Raw genomic sequence first — 18,646 nt, 5'->3', positions numbered from 1 at the left:
GATAGGTATGCTGTAGTTCTAGAGTTTCCTGTACAAAATATGAATAAAAGCACTCAGTCTTCAGGCCACGAGTGTCCTACTGGGACCATCCGACCGCCGTGTCATCCTCAGTGGAGGATGCGGATAGGAGGGGCGTGGGGTCAGCACACTGCACTCCCGGTCGTTATGATGGTATTCTTGACCGAAGCCGCTACTATTCGGTCGAGTAGCTCCTCAATTGGCATTACGAGGCTGAGTGCACCCCGAAAAAATGGTAACAGCGCATGGCGGCCCGGATGGTCACCCATCCAAGTGCCGACCATGCCCGACAGCGCTTAACTTCGGTGATCTCACGGGAACCGGTGTATCCACTGCGGCAAGGCCGTTGCCACAAAATATTAACAGTTCTGCAGAATTTCGCGAAGGCCGTGACAGTTTTTGGAACACAGGTTGAGACAGAGTGAAGTCCTCTATCACCATTTTCGACTCTTCCAAGTGGAGAAAAGGTTTCAATTCTGGTAAACTGTACACTGAAGAGCCAAAGAAAAATGGTACACCTGCCTAATATCGAGGAGCGGTCCCGCCAGCACGCAGAAGTGCCGCAACACGACGTGGCATGGACTCGACTAATGTTTGAAGTAGTGCTGGAGTGAATTGAAACCATGAATCCGTAAGAGAACGAGGGGGTGGAGATCTCTTCTGAACAGTGCGTTGCAAGGCATCCCAGATTTGCTCGATAATGTTCATGTCTGGGGAGTTTGGTGGCCAGCGGAAGTGTTTAAACCCAGAAGCCACTCTGTAGCCGGTCTCGTAACGATTTTACTGAAGCAGGCCTGAAGATTACGTAGTGTGTCGACGAATCTGGTACCCTAAGAATAAAAATAAAACCTAAATAACGGCGATTGGTATTATTTTATTAGATAGACATGCTGTCGCATGCGTACCTACTGCGGGGACATAGCTTAGCCACACTCTAGGACATTGTCTCCGGCATGAATTGTCGTAGCTGAGTATGCGCACGTGTGAATCACTCTCAGCGATTAAAACCCTGGACGTCGACTCGAACATGGGACCTTTGCCTTTCGCTGGTAAGTGCTCTACCGACTGACCGATATGCGACGTTTGTTATGTAGTGTTGGCAGAAGAGCCAACACCGTGTTACTAGAGAAGGCGCGTTTTAGCTCACGCAGGCTGGCGTGAGGAGGGAAGGACTATACTGACGTGTGGTCTGGAACATGACAAGGAATTAGAATTCAGAAAGCGGACGTAATTAGTTTGATACTTCACTTTAATCCATTAATGATGAACGTCGCTCTTGACGGTACATGATTCACAATATTATTTGTTCAGGATATATAGTAACTGAATATGGCGCCTTGCTAGGCCGTAGCAAATGACGTAGCTGAAGGCTATGCTAAAATGTCGTCTCTGCAAACGAGAGAGTATGTAGACAGTGAATCATCGCTAGCAAAGTCGGCTGTACAACTGGGGGCGAGTGCTAGGGAGTCTCTAGACTAGACCTGCCGTGTGGCGGCGCTCGGTCTGCAATCACTGATAGTGGCGACACGCGGGTCCGACATATACTAACGGACCGCGGGCGATTTAAAGGCTACCACCTAGCAAGTGCTCTGTCTGGCGGTGACACCACATGTTACATGCCACCTTCATTATGCTGTAATTCGAATGCATATCAGTGTAGGTCGATTAACATATTTTTTCCCTCCTATTGTAATACACTTCGCCTTACCCGCTACCCATCGCGTATCGACGCTTGTCACAACAGCCGCAGCGAAACAGAGCCAGATAGCTGCACAGGGAAATCCGCAAAAACCGCTCCAGTACAGTCGGGCGGCGGCTGGAAAAACACGGCGCTGGAGTCCAGGGGAGGGCGCTTCATTTATCAGGTGGCGCTTGTCACTCAGTGCCGGGTCAGAGCAGCAGTTAACAACATCATTAGCGACGCCGAAGTGGGGCGGGGGTTCCTCCTCCCCCCCCCCCCCCCCCCCCCCCACGAGCCCGAAAACACCGCCAACCTCACTGGCGCCAGGCATCGATACACTGAGAGGGAAAATAAAAAAGACAGAAAAACTTTAGCAAAACGACACGGCAAGCCATTAGAGTTGGCTCGGCAAAGTCTTCGGCGATTGGGTGAGTTCTAATTTCCTAATTAAAATTCTTGACTCTGGGGTGATAGGCCCTGCGCGCGATGGTGCCGACTCGAGTTCAGACTCTGTCAATCTAAAAAAAAAAGAAAAAAAAATGATTATTACTTTGCTCAAACTGTCGGCTTCTTTAATCTTTGCAGTTGAGTTCCGTCTGTGTAATTATCACCAACTTGCAAGGTCCGGGCGCCGGATTTCGGTTCGGTGGCGCCACCTTTGAGAAATGATCTGTCCACGCCAGGTAGGACTATCCCGAAAGAACCTTCAACATCGCAGCGCGTCAGCAATCGTTGGTTAATATATTAAAAAAACTAGAAACCCGCCTCGACTGCGAAAAAAGCACCTAGTGTTAACCCAGGTTTCGGCGTAGATAACTAAACCTTCTTCAGAACAATAAAACCCACAAGTGCCTAAGAAGACCCTTGTCAATGATTGAAAGAACACCATAGCTATACATTTATAAACGAAAAAAAGGAAAACACAAACAGTACATGTGTGCGAAGTCTAAACCACTACTTAACTTAATGGTGTAACCTCCACCTCACACCGGCCTATGTTGGATGATCCATGACCCATGAGATTATGGCAGGTCATGGCCCATCGAACATAGGCCGGTGTGAGGTGGAGGTTACATCATTAAGTTAAGTAGTGGTTTAGACTTCGTACACGTGTACTGTTTGTGTTTTCCTTTTTTCGTTTATGAATGTATAGCTATGGTGTTCTTTCAATCATTGACAAAGGTCTTCTTAGGCACTTGTGGGTTTTATTGTTCTGAAGAAGGTTTAGTTATCTACGCCGAAACCTAGGTTAACACTAGGTGCTTTTTTTGCAGTCGAGGCGGGTTTCTAGTTTTTTAATATACTATCCGGAAAGGCCATGGAATCTCCAGCCGGAAGAGAAAAACGGACCTCTTCGTAAAATCTATGGCAAAACTGAGCGTGGTGTGAAGATTTTGACTGTTCAAATTTGGGGATAGTTATGATCCCAGAGTAGGCAATCGAGGGAACATATAATGCCTGTCGGCTTTCGTCTCTGGATCGTCAGCCGACGTTTATATAATAATTTTTCTGGACTATCACCAAGTGGCATGCATTGTTAAAGCGTCACCCTTCATTGCTGGTGGCGGACTGGTGATAATGCCAGCCACTGATGCTGACCAAACGTTTGAGAAACTATTGTACAAACGTCGCCCTCAAGTTCGGAGACGAAACTCAACAGACCACACATCAACAAGTGGCCACAAAAACCTCAAAAATTCTGGCACAGTGTTTTCTAAAGCTTTCCTCGCTGTCAGTAGGCTCGTTGTCTCGACTTCAACGAAAGTCTGAAATGGAAGGGCTAACCGCTTTTCCCGCGTCCGGGTTCCCGGGTTCGATTCCCGGCGGGGTCGGGGATTTTCTCTGCCTCGTGATGACTGGGTGTTGTGTGATGTCCTTAGGTTAGTTAGGTTTAAGTAGTTCTAAGTCTAGGGGACTGATGACCTCAGATGTTAAGTCCCATAGTGCTTCGAGCCATTTGAACCATTTGAACTTATTTATTTTCGACATCCGGTTTCGACAAGCTTTGCTGTCATCTTCTGATCTTCACAAATTATTGTTAAAATACGTGTTCATAGTGAGTTGGAACGTAATACCAAGATGACATATTATTGGATAAATGAGCTACACTTTATCCACTAATTTGACAACTTGGCATGAGGTTCCAACTCACAATGAACACGTGTCGTAACAGTAATTTTAGAAGACGAGGGAATGACCAGTAAAGTCTATTGAAACCGGTTGTCGAAAAGAAATAAGTAGTTATCCGATACTGGCTATAGAAAGTCTTTTACGCGACCGTAATAAATGTCCGGACCTACGGACATAGGCTACACTCACACACACACACACACACACACACACACACACACAGAGAGAGAGAGAGAGAGAGAGAGAGAGAGAGAGAGAGAGAGAGAGAGAGAGAGAGAGAAGGAGAGAGGGGGGTAGAGGGGTGGAGGTGTATACTGCTGTGGAGACACTATGCAGTGGAATGTACTATTGCTGCTGACAGCACACGTTGTTGACACACCTACCTTACCTCCGAGCAAATGGACTCGCCCGTCCCACGTCACCGGCGTGCGCACAATCTAGTGAAACACAGTCACTTGTGAGCGAGCGGTCTAACGTAACGGTGTCACTATGTTTTAGAAACAGGAACAACGGAGTTAGATCAAGATTGAATGTACCAGTGGTCGTACAGCACGACAGTGTTATCAAGGTCTTCAAGAGGAGTCGAGGTATCGGCATTGCCGTACAGAACAGTGGCACGTTGGGTAAAAGCCTTCAACGGAGGTCGGCAAACTGTGGCAGACATGCATCGGGCAGGTGGTCCTAGCGTCTCTGATGAAGAAGTGCATGCTGTTGCCGCGTTAGTGGACAGTGATCGACGCCATACGATTCCTGACCTCGCCAACGAAACCCGATTAGCGTATACGTCTGCTTCTCATCCTGAAGGAACGCCTGGGCATGCGAAATATTGCATCACGGTGGGTTCCGCATGACTTGACGGAAATGCAGAAATGGATGCGTTACGGCGCTGCTCAGACGCACTTGGAGCGCTTTGAGCGCGAAAGAGAAGCTGTCTTATGCCGTATCGTAACACTGGATGAGACATGGGCCACATCGTACGAACCAAAACTGAAACGTCAGTCCAACGAATGGGGTCATTATGGACCGCCGCGAAAGTCGAAAGTGCGTCAGAGCCCCAGTGTGGTGAAAGTTATGGTGATTCTCGTGTGATATACTCTTTCTACGGGGTCAATCAATAAAGTATTCTCCCAGTCAATTTCAATAACAGGTGACAAACGATGTTATCTTTAACGGTAATGATAAGAGAAAGGATTAATCTGCCCCAACGCTTCACTTTAGGCTTTGCATTTATTGTTCAAAATGTTCAAATGTGTGTGAAATCTTATGGGACTTAACTGCTAAGGTCATCAGTCCCTATGCTTACACACTACTTAACCTAAATTATCCTAAGGATAAACACAGACACCCATGCCCGAGGGAGGACTCGAACCTCCGCCGGGACCAACCGCACAGTCCGTGACTGCAGCGCCCGAGACCGCTCGGCTAATTCCGCGCTTGCATTTATTGTCACACCCTTCAGTGTAAACCACAGAATAAGCAAGTGTAACAATGAGAGAATATTTGCACTCTTAATATTTGCTGTATAACTTAAGAATTATTTAATAAACATACGAATCTAAAATTATTCCTTTTGACAAACATATTTTTAAGACCGTAAACAATAAAGATCAACGGTTAATAAAGTCCCATAAACTTGAGCAAAGATCACCTTTTCAGTCTCCGAATGAAGTCAGTAGGTGGCATAGGGGACAATCAAAAGTACATTAAATGCTACACCATTAAGGACGATCACTCTTTAAGAATTATAACCACAAATTAAAGAAGATTCATTTAAAACAATTAACATCAATAGCGAATAATTAAGTCACGTCTCAGCAAATGTATCAGAATCAAATATTTCTGTTCTATAACAATGTTGGATCGTGGAATACGCCGGATTACCGACACAGAGTGCTAAATTTTACCAAACAGCAATTTCTCCAAACCTAGAACTATCTTAATGGTGTGCAATACTTAGGTTATCCAGAACTACTTCGATTCGCCTTTCTTGGGCATAACGGTGGAATAAATAATTAACCTCTTGTTTCATTTTCCTGGAACACTGAGCGGCAATAGACACTGGGCAAGTCTTACCCAGCGTGGTTCGGGAAAGAGGATGGCTGCACCTGGAGGAGGAAACATTTACCCGAACTGGAAAGGAAACTCGTCTAACACGAGCCACTAGGTTGGACGAAGACCAGTTGGCGATTTTTAATCATTAACCAAAGCTTGCATGCCAGCGGAACGAAAATTACAGAGCCAAAGGTAGCTTTATTTGTGCTCACAAGAACTGATAACTTCTGCAAATGAGATTCCGACAGAACTACCGCCTTAGTGTCAATGCGGGACTTCGAAGCTGAGGAGAGCAAGTCAACAACGGTCTGTACCCAATAGGCTCAACATTTCAGACAGACCGAGCAACCGACATCAGTCGTGGCTAGGTGAATTACCAAATAGGAACTCTAGCACTACCTTAAATATAATTAAACACAGCACTTAAATGCCACGGGGACTAAACTCCTTAACACAAGAATATACAGGGTGTTACAAAAAAGTACGGCCAAACTTTCAGGAAACATTTCTCACACACAAATAAAGAAAAGATGTAATGTGGACATGTGTCCGGAAACGCTTAATTTCCATGTTAGAGCTCATTTTAGTTACGGATGAGGCTTCATTTCAACGTGATCAAATTGTAAATTTTCACAATCAACATGTGCAATCACGTCATCAACACAGATTTTCTGTAAAGGGCAGGATGTCTTGATTGGGCCCCATGTTCTTCCACCTTCGCTCAATGGAGCACGTTATCATGATTTCATACGGGATACTCTACCTGTGCTGCTAGAACATGTGCCTTTACAAGTGGTTCATGCACGATGGAGCTCCTGCACATTTCAGTCCAAGTGTTCGTACGCTTCTCAACAACAGATTCGGTGACCGATGGATTGGTAGAGGCGGACCAATTCCATGGCCTCCACGCTCTCCTGACCTCAACCCTCTTTCATTTATGGGCGCATTTGAAAGCTCTTGTCTACGCAACCCCGGTACCAAATGTAGAGACTCATCGTGCTCGTATTGTGGACGGCTGTGATACAATACGCCATTCTCCAGGGCTGCATCAGTGCATCAGGGATTCCATGCGACTGAGGGTGGATGCATGTATCCTCGCTAACGGATGACATTTTGAACATTACCTGTAACAAATTGTTTGAAGTCACGCTGGTACGTTCTGTTGCTGTGTGTTTCCATTCCATGATTAATGTGATTTGAAGAGAAGTAATAAAATGAGCTCTAACATGGAAACTAAGGGTTTCTGGACACATGTCCACGCAACATATTTTCTTTCTTTGTGTGTGAGGAATGTTTCCTGAAACTTTGGCCGTACCTTTTTGTAAAACCCTGTATACACAATAACAACGACTAAAGTTAAATATGCCTACGTACTAAAACACGACAGATACTGGCGAACATTAACATGATCTCGCATTTCAGACATCCATAAAATTAATTGGCTGTATCCCTCCTCCAGACAGTGCAAGGTTATTTAAACATTTTACAACGTGCTTATCCAAACAGTGACCTACGCCGTCCATGGGGAAATAACGGCGTGCAGAAGATCGAATGCCACGCTGGACATTTGCCACACTTGTCCCTTCACCAGGTAGCTTGAGTAGCCATCCCTCAGGTAAGGGACGCCCTTCCTCGTACTACTTCTGTCCGCTTTCAAACCGCCGTCTCCACATCTTACTCGATACAACCAGTACGTAAGGGACTTTCTTCTTCGACATCTTGCCCAAATACAGAGCTTCTTTTCCGAAGTCGAAATATTTATAACTTTTGGGAAACGAAAGCAATTCCGACAATTATGTCGGTAGGTAATTGGTTCTGCCAAGTATAAATATAGATCCCTCTGTCTGTACGGTAGCTTCCTTTCACGCTTACTGATTGCGATAGAAACAGTCCATCGCCATGGGAGCAACAAGAAATGAACGATGTAAGGAGAATGCGAATGTACGCTAATCATTTCTTTTTGATCACTGCATTTGTGCCTACTTTAATTACTACAACTGCATGCCCAAAATACAATAAGGAAAGAAGAAATGGGAATGGGAATGTTTGAAAAGAAGAACGACATACTCCATATTAATTTACTCTCTAAAATGCGATATTCCTTGCGGCGAAACATTAGTTAATAAAGTTTAGCGGGACAATGTTCAAAACATGACTGAAAAAACGTCCACTAAATTGAGATAAGAACATCTATGATACATGTCATCTGAAGTCGACGTACAATTTTAAAATGTTAGAAATAAGGAAATGAAGTAATACAGAATGCTATGCTTGTAACGTACGTTGTTGTTCTACATTGTTTAGCTCTGGTATTTACGGTGTAGCATCCTAGATTTTGGAGGGAAAAGCAGTAATTGTAATGATCACACTATTTCGAACAATTAGTTCACGAGGCCATTCAAATTGGAAATGGTTACGAAAACACACTTGACCTCTTAGCCACAAATAATCCTGAGCACCACGACGGATACAGGGATTAATGAACACAGTCGTAGCTAGGCTCAATTCCGTAACAAAGAAATTCACCAAAACTAAATGCGAAATATGTCTATTTATAAAAGCAACTAAAAATTCGGTTGACATCTTTTTAAGAGACAGTCTCCAGTCCTTCAAAACTATGTAAGTGAACACCATATGTGGCTTAAGTTCAACAGCACTCGAGAGATTCATACCAAATAAATTAATAAGAGACGGAACTGATCCTGCATGGTACACAAAACACGACAGAAAGCTGCTGCAGGAACAACGAAAAAGGCAAGTATAATTTAGACGAACGCAAAATCTCCAAGATTGGCGACGTTTTACTGACGCTCGAAATTTGGCGCGGATTTCAATGCGAGACGCATTTAATAGGTTCTACAACGAAACTCTCTCTAGAAATGTGGCGGAAAATCGAAAGAGATTCTGGTTCTATGTTAAGTACACCAGCGGAAAGGCTCAGTAAGCGAAGAGAGGAGGAGGGGGAGACAAGGGACCCAACCGTTCGGAGCAGGTAAAATCGTGGCAAATGTCCGGCGTGGCAAATGTCCGCACACACAGAAGATCCACAGACAAAACATTTTTCTTTCTTTGTTTCTTTACGACACGCGCCTTAAGTCAGCATGGCGTTCAAATGCACGATCATGCAAGGGGGCTGTAACACACACGCAAGTTGTAAGTAGGCTGTTTAGGTTTTTTTATTGGTAACGCCACGTAGCGCTCTGTATGAAAGTCACTGGCTGTGCTGTGTGGAGTCTGTGGCTGGTTTGCATTGTTGTTGGCTATTGTAGTGTTGGACAGTTGGCTGTTAACAGCGCATAGCGTTGCGCAGTTGGAGGTGAGCCGCCAGCAGTGGTGGATGTGGGGAAGTGAGATGGCGGATTTTTGAGAGCAGACGATCTGGACGTGTGTCCATCAGAAGCAGTACATTTGTAAGACTGGATGTCATGAACTGCTATATATATTATGACTGTTGAACACTATTAAGGTAAATACATTGTTTGTCCTCTACCAAAATCTTTCATTTGCTAACTATGCCTGTCAGTAGTTAGTGCGTTCAGTAGTTTGAATCTTTTATTTAGCTGGCAGTAGTGGCGCTCGCTGTATTGCAGTAGCTTGAGTAACGATATGAAACGTCCCCTTAGAAAAATTATACATGACTGTGCTCAAACTGACACACAATATTTTTTAGCGCAACGCAATCTGACTTTCAATAATCCCTACAAAAGAATGGCCCTGACTAACATTAACCTATACCTTTCATGAATCACTTACCTCACAAAAATCTTCGTTACTCGAACTACTGCAATACGGCGAGCGCCACTACTGCCAGCTAAATAAAAGATTCAAACTACTGAAGGCACTAACTACTGATAGGCATAGTTAGCAAATGAAAGATTTTGATAGAGAACAAACAATGTATTTACCTTAATAGTGTTCAAAAGTGATTATGTATAGCAGTTCATGATATCCAGTATCACAAATTTACTCTCTCTGATGGACACACGTCCAGATCATCCGCTCTCAAAACTCCGCCATCTCTCTCCCCACATCCACCACTGCTGGCGGCTCACCTCCGACTGCGCAACGCTACATGCTGTTAACAGCCAACTGTCCAACACTACAATAGCGAATATTCCAACAATGCAAACCAGCTACAGACTCCTCACAGCACAGTCAGCGATTTTCATACAGAGCGCTACGTGACGTTACCAATAAAAAAAACCTAAACAGCCTACTTAGAAAGTGAAAGCAGAGAAACGTTGCCACACAGCTATTAATAGCTCTCACAACACCGGGAGACTGGTCCCGCCAGACGACGGCCATTGCACTAACTAGATGAAAAATCTTACTTTCAGTGACGACCCCACCTTCTGGAGGTTACTGGCAGCCGCAGACGGACTTCGTAGCTTCCCCGGCCCACGAACGGAAACCAAACGTTGTCCACAGATTTACGGTCTCTTGTGTCCTCACGCCCCGGGTTTTTGGGCCCATCCAGACTTAGCGTAGAGAGACCGAGCGTCCCGGTGTAGAACGGTCGTCCACAGCCAAACACTCGTCTCAACTGCCTCCTCTGTACGGGGCACGGCACACAGCTCCTCCCCCTAGCGGGCGCGCTGGCAGAGGCTCCGCAACGCCCTCTAGGAAAGCGCGGAAACTCCAAACTGGAGTAAACTAAGGGAAAAACAGGAACCGTGGCAAACGAGACGGTTTATCCTGTACGACTGTAATGGTGTTATCCTAACGCATTACGTTCCTCCACGGCAGACCGTCAATGCACAGTATTACTCACCATTTTTGCAGCATCACCTGCGACCAGTTTTGCGAAAGAGGCGTGTAACGCCGGAAATGCATATCCTCTTATTTTCATCTATTGTACTATAAATTTTTTCCTTATTTTGTTACCTGAAGATATGACATTTCTGTGTGTTTATATATTGTAATTGATATATATATATACAGGGTGAGTCACCTAACATTACCGCTGGATATATTTCGTAAACCACATCAAATACTGACGAATCGATTCCACAGACCGAACGTGAGGAGAGGGGCTAGTGTAAATGGTTAATACAAACCATACAAAAATGCACGGAAGTATGTTTTTTAACACAAACCTACGTTTTTTTAAATGGAACCACGTTAGTTTTGTTAGCACATCTGAACATCTAAACAAATACGTAATCAGTGCCGTTTGTTGCATTGTAAAATGTTAATTACATCCGGAGATATTGTAACCTAAAGTTGACGCTTGAGTACCACTCCTCCGCTGTTCGATCGTGTGTATCGGAGAGCACTGCAACATACTTCGCGTTTCTACAGAATGATCTGCCAACGTTGCCCGAAAATGTCCCACTGGAAACGCGTCGACGTATGTGGTATCAGCATGATGGTGCACCTGCACATTCCGCTATTAACACTAGGTTGACCCTTGACAGGATGTTCGACGAGCGTTTCATAGGACGTGGAGGACGCATAAATTGGCCAGCCCGTTCTCCTGATCTTACACCTCTGGACTTCTTTCTGTGGGGTACGTTAAAGGAGAATGTGTACCGTGATGTGCCTACAACCCCAGAGGATATGAAACAACGTATTGTGGCAGCCTGCGGCGACATTACACCAGATGTACTGTGGCGTGTACGACATTCATTACGCCAGAGATTGCAATTGTGTGCAGCAAATGATGGCCACCACATTGAACATCTATTGGCCTGACATGTCGGGACACACTCTATTCCACTCCGTAATTGAAAACGGAAACCACGTGTGTACATGTAGCTCACCCCTCATGGTAATGTACATGTGCGTCAGTGAAAAAGACCAATAAAAAGGTGTTAGCATGTGGACGTAATGTGCTGTTCCAGTCTCTTCTGTACCTAAGGTCCATCACCGTTCCCTTTGGATCCCTACGTAATTCGGTGCTCTCCGATACATACGATCGAACAGCGGAGGAGTGGTACTCAAGTGTCAAATTTAGGTTACAATATCTCCGGCTGTAATTAACATTTTACAATGCAACAAACGGCACTGATTACCTATTTGCTTATATGTTCAGATGTGCTAACAAAACTAACGGGGTTCCATTTAAAAAAACGTAGGTTTGTGTTAAAAAACATACTTCCGTGCATTTTTGTATGGTTTGTATTAACCAATTACACTAGCCCCTCTTCTCACGTTCGGTCTGTGGAATCGATTCGTCAGTATTTGATGTGGTTTACGAAATATATCCAGCGGTTATGTTAGGTGACTCACCCTATATATATGTATATATATATATATATATATATATATATATATATATATATGCATTTATGTCGGTGTATAATTGGTTTGTTTTGTAAATATTATTTGCATTTTTACGCTGGATCTTGCCTAGGGAAAACTATGCTATCGAACAATTACATCGATAGGTCGTATGGAGAACCAAAGTGTTCAGGATCTTTGGTAGTGTTGGGTCTACCTCGTGAAGCGCGGGCAGAGCAGTGTCTGGTTGGAGTAGGGCGGTGGAGCAGATGTGTTGAGTGACGCTCCCGCGAGTTGCCGCGCTTTCGGGGTTTGGCAGCATGTAATTGCGCTCGACTTGTGATGACAGTTTCTTTCACGGTGTCGCGGACGGGAAATACTAGCTGGCACACATCAAGAGACCGTTTCGCCTGGTGACCGTGTCGAGAAGAAGGCGCACCAAAATCCAGCTTCTGCAATAGCTACGGCCGACAATAAGTGATTGTCGCCACCTCCCCGATCGACGACTTCAAACCTTCAGTCAACCAACAAGGAAGACTGAAAGCACGTAACGTTTTAGAACTGTATGGCAGACATCAGCTTTTCAAACTGTTCCATTTGTATCACTAAAATACAGCAACTTAGCATGAACTTTTGTTGCTCATTGTCCCATTTGCATTACCAAGCAGGGTCACTTCATTTTCCGGAATGAACCCGAGTGTCGTTGAAATTCATACGCCAGCATTAAAGTAATATCATTCCATTTCACTGCTTTAAATTCAAAGTTCAGTTAAAGTATGCATAGCTGGCTACAGTATTTAGATTACACAAGCACAAATTAAGAGTGCGAGTTTTGTTACCATATTTTAGCTTACCTGTGACTGCAGCTCAGCTTGGTACGTACTAAATTTTACTACTGTTAATTGTTCAAAACCATTTAATTCAAGTAAAAAGTTAAATCTCTTATTTCTAAATTGCGTAAATTCAAGTAGCTTTTGAGATGATTGTTGAGGTAACCCAAGACTAACCTTACTTTATTTAATTTCGTAGTGCTTCAGAAGAAAAGTTCACTATTAATTTCAGTCACTAAATTAACTTTCAGTTTTCCGGTTTTATTAATTCCTTTGCTAAATTAAGACAGAGTGTAGCGAAATTTATTACTTCTGACAAACATTCAGTTTTCACACAACACATGTCAACCTTCAGTTGCCACGCTTTTACTGCTAATTATATGCGCATTAACCTCTCTTTTTCAGTTATTATAGTAGTTGTCCATAGGACTGGCGACAGTAATTTTCCCCAAATCTCAAATATCTAATTAACGCCAGTTAATTGTTAACGTAACGACCGCACATTTTCTTTCTTCATTAACTTTACCCTTTTTCAAAATTAATTTCGCCAATTTCATTTGCATTTTTCCTTTCATTTAGATGTAACCCTTTCCTCCCTCTTTACCGACAGATTAACTTCGGTGACCATTCCTTTTCCCAAATTTCCATTAGGTACACGCGGTTTAATTTTTTACTGTCATTAAGGTCGATAAGTGAGGGGGAGGTTAGAAGCGGCGACACTTTCTGCGCAGCGCACCCATCACTTTGCACAACAATGCGCGGGCGCATACAGCGCAAGCTGTGGCTGCTCTGTTCGGTCGATGGGACTGAGAAGTACTGTACCATCCACCATACTCCCCGGACTTCAGTCCTTGTGACTTTGATTTGATTCCGAAAATGAAAGAACCATTCCGTGGCATTCGCTTCAGAACTGTTCCAGAGATTCGACAGGCGGTAGACCGCTCCATTCGCACCATCAACAGGGCTCTGCTAACGGCATACTACGCCTTCCACATCGCTGCCAGCGGGTTGTACGCAGCGCTGGTGACTATTTTCAAGGACAGTAACAGGTGCAAACGTGTAACTCTTTTGTATCGTTTGTGAATAAATAGTAGCCACTACTTAAGTTCCAACCTTCGTATATACACTCATGCTCATAAATTAAGGACAATGCTGATACATGGCGAAACAACGCTCTGGTGGGCGGTTTGCGGGTTTAAATCACCTCGGGGTATGACCGTGCGGTGCATTTGACCTGCGGTCGTCGCACGGTGGCGCTGGCAGCAATCCACATACGCAGAGGTGTGTTGGTGCATGTCAGAGTACGGTGCAACGAGTAAGTGTGCAGACGTTTCCAGACGTGCTAATGGTGAATGTGTGTTGAAAATGGCTCAGAGAACACATATTGATGACGTTATGAGGAGTAGAATACAAGGGCGACTCGAGGCTGGTCAAAAACAGCAGGTCGTAGCACGGGCCCTCCGTGTGCCACAAAGTGTGATCCCAAGATTATGGCAACGATTCCAGCAGACAGGAAACGTGTCCAGGCGCTAAAGTATCGGACGTCCACAGTACACAACACCACAAGAAGACCGATATCTCACCATCAGTGCCCGCAGACGGCCACGTAGTACTGCAGGTAGCCTTGCTCGGGACCTTACCGCAGCCACTGGAACAGTTGTCTCCAGACACACAGTCTACAGACGACTGAACAGACATGGTTTAGTCGCCCGGAGACCTGCAAGCCACTGCCCCCTGGTCACAGGAGAGCCCATAAAGCCTGTTGTCAAGAACACAGTACATGGTCATTGGAAAAGTGGTCCTTAGTTATATTCACGGACGAGTGCAGGTATAGTCTGAACAGTGATTCTCGCCGAGTTTTCGTCTGGTGTGAACCAGGAACCAGATACCAACCCCTTAATGTCCTTGAAAGGGACCTGTATGGAGGTCGTGGTTTGATGGTATGATGTGGGATTATGATTGGTGCACGTATACCCCTGCATGTCTTTCACAGAGGAACTGTAACAGGTCAGGTGTATCGGGACGTCATTTTGCACCAGTATGTCCGCCTATCCAGGGGTGCAGTGGGTCCCTCCTTCCTCCTGATGGATGATAACGCACGGCCCCACCGAGATGCCATCATGGAGGACTACTTTGAAACAGAAGATATCAGGCGAATGGAGTGGCCTGCCTGTTCTCCAGAACTAAACCCCATCGAGCACGTTTGGGATGCTCTCGGTCGACGTATCGCTGCACGTCTTCAAACCCTAGGACACTTCAGGACAGGCACTGGTGCAAGAATGGGAGGCTATACCCTAGCAGCTGCTCGACCACCTGATCCAGAGTATGCCAACCCTTTGTGCGGCCTGTGTACGTGCGAATGGTGATCATATCCGATATTGCTGTCGGGGTACATGAGCAGGAAACAGTGGCGTTTTGTAGCAGATGTGTTTCGGGACGGTTTTCTCAACTCATCACCAATACCGTGGACTTACAAATCTGTGTCTTGTGTGTTCCCTATGTGCCTATGCTATTACCGCCAGTTTTGTGTAGTGCCACGTTGTGTGGCACCATATTCTGCAATTATCCTTAATTTATGAGCGTGAGTTTATATATCACGACGTAGGCTATATACTTTTTTAAAGATATATATTACATACAGCAGTAAAACGTTGTCAGCAAAACTCGCGAAAAATCGTAACCCATGTACTTCATATCTTTTCACGATGCTCTAACACACGTTCTGCCGTACAGAGGCTATATACGCTCTAAAAAAAAATGAAGCTCCACGAAAGAATTATCCGAGTGGGACGTAAATCGGTAGAGGTGACGTACATATACCGACAAACAAATGGTTGCAATTTCGGAAGAAATAGATGATTTGTTCAAGAGAAAGAACTTCACAAATTGAGCGGGTTGGCATTGACTGACAGACTGGCTGAATGTCGTCCTTAGGGATAAGGTCCAATTGGCGCGTTTGATCGTCAAAATTCCGACATGGTTCGAGGGCTCTACCCACAACGAACCTTCTCAACCGGGGTGATATCCAACGAGCTTGCTGGCCAAGGTGGGGTTTGGCAAGCACGAAGACTGGCAGGAGAAATTCTCGCTGTTGGTCGTTATCTTGCTCAAATGTAAGCCCAGGATGGGTTATCATGACGGGCAACAAAACTGGGCGTAGAATATTGTCGACGATGTGCTGTGTTGTAAGGATGCAGCGGATGGCGACGAAAGGGGTCCTGCTAAGAAATGAAATGGTATGCCAAACCATAACTCGTGGTTGTTGGGCAGTATGGCAGACAACAGTTTGGTTTATATCGCACCGCTGACGCTGTCTGGAGCGTCTCCAGGTACGTCAAATGGTGCAAATGGCTCTGAGCGCTATGGGACTTAACTTCTGAGGTCATCAGTCCCCTAGAACTTAGAACTACTTAAAACTAACTAACCTAAGGACATCACACACATCCATGCCCGAGGCAGGATTCGAACCTGCGACCGGAGCAGTGGCATGGTTCCGGACTGATGCGCCTAGAACCGCTCGGTCACCGCGGCCGGCACACATACTTCCATGTACTCAGAAGAGTACATGAGAGGGTATCTGATTAAGAAACCACAGGCCGGCCACTGACTGAAGTAGAATTGTCATCAGTAATGCTTCGAACTGTGGCCCCATTACCAATGGTGACGTATCTGGGTTGGCCGGAGTGGCAGAGCGGTTCTAGGCGCTACAGTGTGGAACCGCGCGACCGCTACGGTCGCAGGTTCGAATCCTGCCTCGGGCATGGATGTGTGTGATGTCCTTAGGTTAGTTAGGTTTATGTAGTTCTAAGTTCTAGGGGTCTGATGACCTCAGATGTTAAGTCCCATAGTGCTCAGACCCATTTAAACCACCCAGTCAGTGAGATTCCAAGCGGAATGTCCTGACTCCACTGCAAACGGTCTCTTTGGGGTACAGAGGTCAGCTCCGTTTCTGTGAGTGGCCTATTAATGGTCCTTGTGAAGCACCAGTTGCAAGTCGAATAGATGAAAATAATGAATCCAAAATTTTGAGTGCCTTTCTGACAATTGCTCGGCCCTCACGTTCTGTCAGCTCTCTAGAGCGACTGCTTCCTTTTTGACGCTGTGTTCGGCCAAGGTTCACCCGTTACTACCAACATCATAGAATAGTAGCATCGCTCGGTTTAAATATCGTGCGATTCGCTGATTACTCTGGCTTCTTTGATCCCTACTACACGTCCTCTCTGAAACGCTGACATCTGCGCATGTTGTTCATGCACCTGTCTGCGAGACATAGTTACTGTTCAACTGAGCACACGGAGTGAAATTCGCTAAGACGATCATCGGTTGATGAGGTGATAACGTCACAGATAGAGATCAATGGGCGCTGGATATTTAATATGGCCACCAAAGAAGACGAAGTAAATATTCCTGAATTCCCCTCAAGAGCAACTGACACGATGAGAAACATAGAAGTAAAGATCCTTGGTGTAACAAAGCGGCTTAAATCACTTAATAAAGGCAACGCCACCGGTCCAGATTGTGTACCAGTCAGAGTCCTCTCAGAGTATGCTGATAAAATAGCTCCATATTTAGCTATTATACTACTGGCTATTAAAACTGCTACACCGAGAAGAAAATCAGATGATAAACGGGTATTCATTGAACAAATATATTATACTAGAACTGACATGCGATTACATTTTCACGCAGTTTGGGTGCATACATTCTGAGAAATCAGTACCCAGAACAACCACCTCTGGCCATAATAACAGCCTTGATACGCCTGGGCATTGAGTCAAACACAGCTTGGATCGCGTGTACAGGTACAGCTGCCCATGCAGCTTCAACACGATACCACAGTTCATCAAGAGTAGTGACTGGCGTATTGCGACGAGACAGTTGCTCGGCCACCATTGACCGGACGTTTTCAATTGGTGAGAGATCTGGAGAATGTGCTGTCCACGGCAGCAGCCGAACATTTTCTGTATCCAGAAAGGCCCGTACAGGACCTGCAACATGCGGTGGTCCATTATCCTGCTGAAATGTAGGGTTTCGCAGGGATCAAATGAAGGGTAGAGCCACGGGTCGTAACACATCTGAAATGTTACGTCCACTGTTCAGAGTGCCGTCAATGCGAACAAGAGGTGACCGAGACGTGTAACCAATGGCACCCCATACCATCACGCCGGGTGATACGTCAGTATGGCGATGACGAATACACGCTTCCAATGTGCGTTCACCGCGATGTCGTCAAACACGGATCCGACCATCATGATGCTGTAAACAGAACCTGGATTCATCCTAAAAAATGACGTTTTGCCATTCGTGCACCCATGTTCGTCGTTGAGTACGCCATCGCAGGCGCTCCTGTCTGTGATGCAGCGTCAAGGGTAACCGCAGCCATGGTCTCCGAGCTGATAGTCCATGCTGCTGCAAACGTCGTCGAACTGTTCGTGCAGATGGTTGTTGTCCTGCAAACGTCCCCATCTGTTGTCTCAGGGATCGAGACGTGGCTGCACGATCCGTTACAGCCCTGCGGATAAGATGCCTGTCATCTCGACTGCTAGTGATACGAGGCGGTTGGGATCCAGCACGGCGTTCCATATTACCCTCCTGAACCCACCGATTCCATATTCTGCTAACAGTCATTGGACCTCGACGAACTCGAGCAGCAATGCAGCGATACGATAAACCGCAATCGCGATAGGCTACAATCCGACCTTCATCAAAGTCG

The 18,646-nt window shown here is 45.4% G+C and overlaps 1 pseudogene; it reads right to left on the bottom strand.

Moving 5' to 3' along the window:
* Positions 1 to 251: 251 nt before the first annotated feature.
* Positions 252 to 369, bottom strand: LOC124719328 (annotated as a pseudogene).
* Positions 370 to 18,646: the final 18,277 nt, after the last annotated feature.

The sequence above is a fragment of the Schistocerca piceifrons genome, chromosome 10 (assembly GCF_021461385.2).
Source record: "Schistocerca piceifrons isolate TAMUIC-IGC-003096 chromosome 10, iqSchPice1.1, whole genome shotgun sequence".
Taxonomy (NCBI): Eukaryota; Metazoa; Arthropoda; class Insecta; order Orthoptera; family Acrididae; genus Schistocerca; species Schistocerca piceifrons.
The sequence above is the reverse complement of the archived record's forward strand: the minus strand, read 5'-3'. Positions and strand labels throughout refer to the sequence as shown.